Consider the following 7,094-nt stretch of genomic DNA (forward strand, 5'->3'; position numbering starts at 1 on the left):
GAATACATTATACTAAAGTACATTGGAATACCTTTTCTATGATTACTTTTAGAACGCTGTCTGGATAAGTGAGCATTTTCTAGGTAATAAATAATTCCCACAAATTAGTAATACTGAACATTTTTTAAAAGTTTATGTTTGCAATATTTTTAAACAAAATAATTGAAAGAAAATATAACAGTAGTAATATTTTATTATGGAGATATTTCTTATATTCTTTGAATTTTCTGTAACTGTTAAAGTTCTTAAAGTTAAAAGAAGAAAAACAAGTTACATCACAACTCATCCAGTTTTTAGGGGAGCACGTAGGCAGGGACAATAAAATCTCTTTGTTCATAAATGCTCCAATGGTTACTTAGAGAATTTGTCTTTTAACAGATCTTGAAGGCAATTAAAATATATTCCACTGTGGTCCTATGACAACTGTTTATTATAAAAGGAACCTTGAAAAACAGGTTGTTTTTGTTTCTGTTGTTGTTAATAAATAAACTTAGCTGGTAGATTTAAACTTCTGTTTAAAGATTATTAACAACTTGACCTGTAAACTTAATGGAAAGGATCTAGCAGCCGCTGGCAAGTAAAAATCAATCAGAAATGGGGAAATCATCTCTTTTATTAATTAAAGGTTATTAGATAAAATCACATTTACAAAACTTTGACTTACATATTAATAGTACATTTGCTGTATAGTTATGTTTCACTCAACATAAAACTAAAACTCTTCATCTAGCCTTAAGGTTTATCTCCACTTAACAGTTGTGTGACCTTAGAAGAGTTAAACACATTCACAGTTTTATTTAAACTCAGTTTCATCATTTTAAAAATAGGGACAAGAAGAGTACCTTATTCAAAGATTTGTTGTGAGGTGTAAGTGAGACAGGTCTCCATGAAAGGTTTAGCATAGTGTCTAGAATAAGGTAAAGTTTCAATTAAGGTTAGTGTTACAGGTTGAGTATCCCTAATCTGAAAATCGGAATCTGAACTGCTCAACAATCTGAAACTTTTTGAGCACCTATATAATGCTCAAAGAAAGTGTTCATTGGAGCATTTTGGACTCCTGGATTAGGGATGTTCAACTGATAAGTATAATGCAAGTATTCCAAAATGTGTAAAAACCCCACATCCAAAATATTTCTTGTCCCAAGCATTTTGGATAAGGAATACTCAAACTGTATTATTCAGCTAAATCTGGATCCATTACTATAGCCCCACTCACTATTTCATATGTTAAACCAAGGATTCAATTTTCCCTGTTAAAGTAACTGTGCTAAGGGGGGCTTATTAAGTCTTTAAAATTCATGTCATGGTGAAAAAACATTATAGCACAATATTCACCTGCAAAGATTTATGATGTTGAGGCAGGACAAAAGTATCATTTATCTATGAGCAACTAATTATAGATATTTTTAAATAAAGCAAACACATGAATCTTGAAAGTGCATTTTGGTTGGCTTGGTTTTCCCTGTAAACACTCACATGGAACTCATTTCAGAATAAGGTTTTATGAAAGGAACCTCATACTTTGTGATTATATTTAGAAAACCACTCTAAAACGGGAAGAGAGGCATGAGTTATGATAAATTAGGCCCATGACTTTAAATGGAAGATATTTAGTTTCCTCATCAAATGTAAATTTCCTGCAATCAAGAAAAAAAATAAAACTCAGACATTTAAAACATTTTATTAATTAACTTTACTGCAAAAGACATTTTATAATGTCATGTGTATATCAATCATTAAATCTAAAACTATTTTTATGCTACCACTTTTTAATGTTAAACTTCTATGAGAACTAATTGGTTAGCTAACTTCTACCAAATTATAAAAATAAGACTTCTCACTAAGAAAATGATAAATATTGATATAACAGGATAATTATTGTAAAAAAGTCTAGAAATTCAGGCTTGTACTTTGGGCCAGACATGAAATTCATAAAAGTGTTGATTCTCTAATTGCTAGTGTAATTGCTGCTATGGGAAGGGGTGACATTTTCATTCCAAAGTTGTAATGGGATAAATGCGGAGCACTGATTTCACCCTGCCCTCAGTCATAACTAATCACTGAGAAGGCTCTGGCTATATTTCCATGGTCTATAATGCTCAGTTTTCCTGGGGCCCCAGATTACCCAGTGGAAAACATGAATCCATGGCTAAGGGTAGCACATCATTTATACATTGAACCTTTTAATGATGAGAAACTTACTACTTACAACTTAGAATGTTTGCCTAGTCTTGTTTCTCATGCAGTATTTCATGAAGAAAAATAAAAATATGTTTCAAAATCCAACATCAAAGCCCCAAATTTCTACTACAGAGCAATAAATGTGGAAAATACAGGCTTGAGAAGTGGACTTAATTAACTTTGAGCAAAAGATGATGCTGGACTATTTACAATAGCGAAGACATGGAATCAACCTAGCTGCCTGTCAATGGTCGATTGGATAGAGAAAATGTGGTACATCATGGAATGCTTTGCAGCTATAAAAAAGAACAAAGTCATGTCCTTTCCAGGAACATGGATGCTGCTGGAGGCTATTATCCTAAGCAAATTAACACAGGGACAGAAAACCAAACAACCCATATTCTCCATGGTATGGAGAACCAATATCACTTATACCACATTGTAAGGGGGAGCTAAACATTAGGTACTCATGGACAGAAAGATGGCAGCAATAGACACTGGGGACTACTAGAATGTGAAAAGAGGGAGTGGAGAAAGGGTTGAAAAGCTAACTATTGGGTGCTATGCTTACTACCTGGATGACAAGATCATTTGTATCCCAAACCTCAGCATCATGCAATACACCCTGTAACTAACAAATCTGCATATGCAACCACTGAATCTAAAATAAAAGTCGAAATTATTTTTTAAGAAAGATGATGCTGGCAGGAGGTCAGAAGAAATGTTTGGTAGTTTCATTTAATCTGACACAGGTGCTTCTATCCAGCTGCTTCTTCTTTCCCTTTCCCTCCTGCTTGCTTCATTAGAAGGGGCATTGGCATCCATACTGCAATAGGCTTTCTGCTTTCACCACCGGTCTTTTTGAGAAGTTACTTTCTCCTTAAATACCCCTGCTAACAAGGTTCTCTCTTCCACATAATCATAATGATAATAAAAACAGCTCGCATTCATGAAGTACTCACCACTTACCAAGCACTTTGTTAGGAAACTTACATGCTTCACAAGAACGCCATGAGATTGACTCATTGAGTCAATGGCGCAACTCCATAAAGCTTAGAATTAGCAGAGCCAACATTTGAACCCAGTACTGCAGACCCGACATGTTGCTTTTATGCTGCTGCTCAACCGGAGACTTAGCAGCTGTTTCCTTATGTCCTATGTATAATCTGTCCTTAACCTGAGCTACTGAAGGGAACCGTGGGACCGTGACAGTTCCTACTCTAATCAACTTCCTGGGAAGACAAAAGAAGAAAAGTCTATGACATTGTTTCTGATTCCAAAAGCTTATAATCTTCTAAAGATGCAGAAAGATAAGATAACAGAGGCGGAATAAATATATAAAGAAAAGGAGGGATACATTTTAACCCAATTTTATTAAAAGTTTAAAATTTCAAATGCAATAGTATTAAAACCACTAATATAAAAAAATGAGAAGTTTCAAGGTCAACTTTTGTGTGACTCACTTTATGTTTTATATTAACAAAAACTGCCAAAAGCTAAAATAAAGTTTATTTTCCTTTCAGGTAAACCTGTATGTAAAACAACCTTGTAGATTCGTTTTTTAGTTTCCACAGAAACATTAAGAAAACAAATCTAAATCACACTTTTTAATGACCTTTGAATAAACAAACGTAAATGATCATGAATATACCACATGAGGTCTGGATGAGTGTGTTTGCATTAGGACACACACTGGTGCTTCCTAATGTTTACAGAATAGGAAAGAGTTCAAAAGCTAGGTGGCTCATTGTCTGTTTGAAAAAGTCACAGCATTGTCAGTCCATGAAAAAAGTGACCTAAGTTAAAAATAAATTCTCATTATGCTGTCTACCCCCTTTTCCTGAAGAACTTCATTTAAAAATAGAGTCACACAGATTTTACAGCCATAATTACTTTCTTTGGTAAACCCATCAAATATGTTTAAGATGTTACGGTTCTCTGAAAAAACTCCTTTACCAGGTTTATTTGTAGAATGGACAGAAAACATGTGAATTAAACTCTGTTTTTTCATATTGAATAAGACATGGCTACCACTTAGCTAATACAAGAACCATGTCAGACTAGGTTAATATCATCCTCCTTTTGCTCTGGTGTTTCAAGGTTCAGATAAACAACCAAAACTGGAATAGGAATAGATAGGAAAACTGATTTAAAAAACGTGTCATCACCACAGTCAAACAAGATTTAGTTTTATATATCACGTTGGTAAGAAGCAACATTTCTGAAAGCATCTAAGAAATAATTTTCATAAAAGATTAGATTTTCAGTCAGTTTTCAGTTTCTTGTTATTAAAGAAACCTCCCCTCACTGGGAGTACCTGTATTCTCTAAAAATTTCTAATCGGATGACCACAGAATAATCCCCTGAAAACTTCTTGATCATGTGCCCCAAATATAAATATTTATGTACAATATATATGTTTATTCTCAAAATTAAATACATACAGGTGTGTGCGGATATATATATATAATATAACTAAACACAGTAAAAGTGTCCATTGAAAGTGGGTATTTTAAAGGCTGAGTATAAAAATGAAATAAAAACGATTTCTAAATGGCTGACTAATCATGATATTATATTCACAATGTGTATTATCTCAAAGTAGAATATACACTTAGGGTGAGGTTCTTTGTCAAAGGTATTTGGATACATTCACTTTTCTAATAGTTTTCTTGGAAATTATCAACTTTTGGTGGTAGAAGTTCAGTTATATCTGATTAAAATACCACCGATTTTTGCTCTAAGTATGGCTAAAGCTAGTATTAGGAGTACAAGCATCAGCTCCTCCATCTGACTGCGTCACAAATAGTAGCTTCAACCTGCAGGTTCTTGGCAGGAATCTTTTAAAGGCACTTGACCACTTTACAAATGTTATTTTGGTTAAGGCTAAAACACAATCTGCAAATCTAGGCACGCATAAACAGCAATACCTCAAACAAGCTGAAAGTGAATAAACAGTAAGCCCGTTTATTCTTCTCCCTCCAGAAGCCCGTTACCAAAGTTGGTATGTGACCATCTGACATATGGGGTGTCTTGGGTCAATCCACAATTTAAACATTTGTATTTTTAATTTATTTTATATTTTAAATGTTTGGTTTTCTGTTTCTTCTGTATTTTAAATAACTGTTTTTCTTAGAAAAAACTTTTTAAAGATAGAAACGCACTGAACCAGTTATTATAATAATTTCTTTCCACACCCCATGGATCACCTTGCCTACTTTTGAGGTGCAGACCTTGAACTTTGAAGGTCACTGGCCTACAGAACGAAATACAAACTTCAACCTTCCTTGCAAATCCTTTCACAGCCTAGCTTTATCTCTCTGTCTCTCTCTCTCTCTCTCTTTTTTTTTTATCTTTTTGCATATTCTCACAAAGTTTTTAGTATTCTCATAAATGATCCCTTCATACCAAGCAAGCTGGTTGTTATGACAGAACAAGAAGGTGGGCAAGAGACCAGGACTCCAATTTGTCTGGTTGGGAATATCACCTATGGAGTAGGTCAGCACTAGCTGAACAGTAAGCCAGCTATACTAACCAGCCAAGAGTCTGAGTCTTCAGGCCTCAGCCAGGCAAAAGTTACAACATACAGGTCACAGGAGGGCAGACACGAAGGGCAGAAGAGAAATCAAGTAGGCAGAGAGCAGCACCAAGGCATAATAGCAAAATTTTGGAATGGTCAAAAGATCAAGGACTCAGGAATCAGGAGATCCACTTTAGTAGCACAGGGGTTGGTGAAAGGGCAAGGAAACAGATGTGAGGCCCAAGCAACAAAGCAATTTGATACTAGAGCAATTTGCTGCTATGGCCAGGAAGTTTCTTACACGTTTCCTACTGGATGCTTTCCCAGAACTAGGCTAGTGTGACTCTGAGCAGCAAGGCAGCAGGCAAAGAAGAGTGTCTGGAGAAAAGACAGCATGAGAAGGGACCAAGGAAAGGAAAGATTTCTCACTCTCTTCAGAGGTTGTGCCTCTGCTCTAATGCTCCCAATCTCCTGCAACATCCTCCTCTCCTACTCATCCTTAAAATCACTCTCAAAGCCTACTTCCTCCCTTACTCTTTAACAATCTCAACACACCATTCTCTGAATTCCTATAGTGATTATTCCTCTGAGCATTTTAACTCAACTGTGTGCTGCCTTGCATTTTTGTTTGTTTGTTTCATGTATGAGTTTCCCCCAAAGAGATTCCAAACACCTGGAGAGCTATGGATTCATGTTATACTTTGTTTTTTAATAGCCAATGCTCCTTAAATGTTTCTGAGATTCTCTTTAATAATATATCACTCTTCACTCAGGGATATGCACAGAAGGTCATGCACACAATATTTAGTATATAATTACATAAGAGTAGGTAATTTATCTTATGTTATTATAATAAAATTCTACCATTGAATTCAAAGTAAAGGCAAGCAAAAAGTCTGTATCAAAATACAATAGGCACCGATTTCTTTATGTATGTGAAATATGAAGAATCAGAATAGGAAATATTGGCAAGTTGTCATTAAAACATTATAATCTATGGATATAAAATAGAAATAATGTGTATGTACTAGTATTTGCTAGCATAACTGGGTGACTATCATCAAAAATAATTATATATCTTAAAATAACTAAGAATACAATCGAATTGTTTGAAACACAAAGGACAAATGCTTGAGAAGATGGAAACCCCATTTACCCTGATGTGATTATTATTCATTGTATTCCTGTATCAAAATATCTCATGTAACCTATAAATATATACATCTACTATGTACCCACAAAAATTAAAGATTAAAAATAAAAATTAAATTAAATAATATAAAAAAGTATAATCTATCCATGAATGATTACCATAACATTAATTTATCAGCAAATTCTGGCCTGGTGTGGTGGTTCACGCCTTTAATCTCAGCACGTTGGGAGGCGGAGGTGG

At 34.6% G+C, this 7,094-nt stretch overlaps 1 protein-coding gene across 1 annotated transcript in view; it reads right to left on the reverse strand.

Annotated features, from left to right (window-relative positions):
* The window catches only part of ADGRV1 (adhesion G protein-coupled receptor V1), a 544,806-nt gene that overhangs the window by 248,187 nt on the left and 289,525 nt on the right, over positions 1-7,094 (reverse strand).

Source organism: Trachypithecus francoisi, unplaced genomic scaffold (assembly GCF_009764315.1).
Source record: "Trachypithecus francoisi isolate TF-2019V2 unplaced genomic scaffold, Tfra_2.0 Lachesis_group2, whole genome shotgun sequence".
Classification (NCBI taxonomy): Eukaryota; Metazoa; Chordata; class Mammalia; order Primates; family Cercopithecidae; genus Trachypithecus; species Trachypithecus francoisi.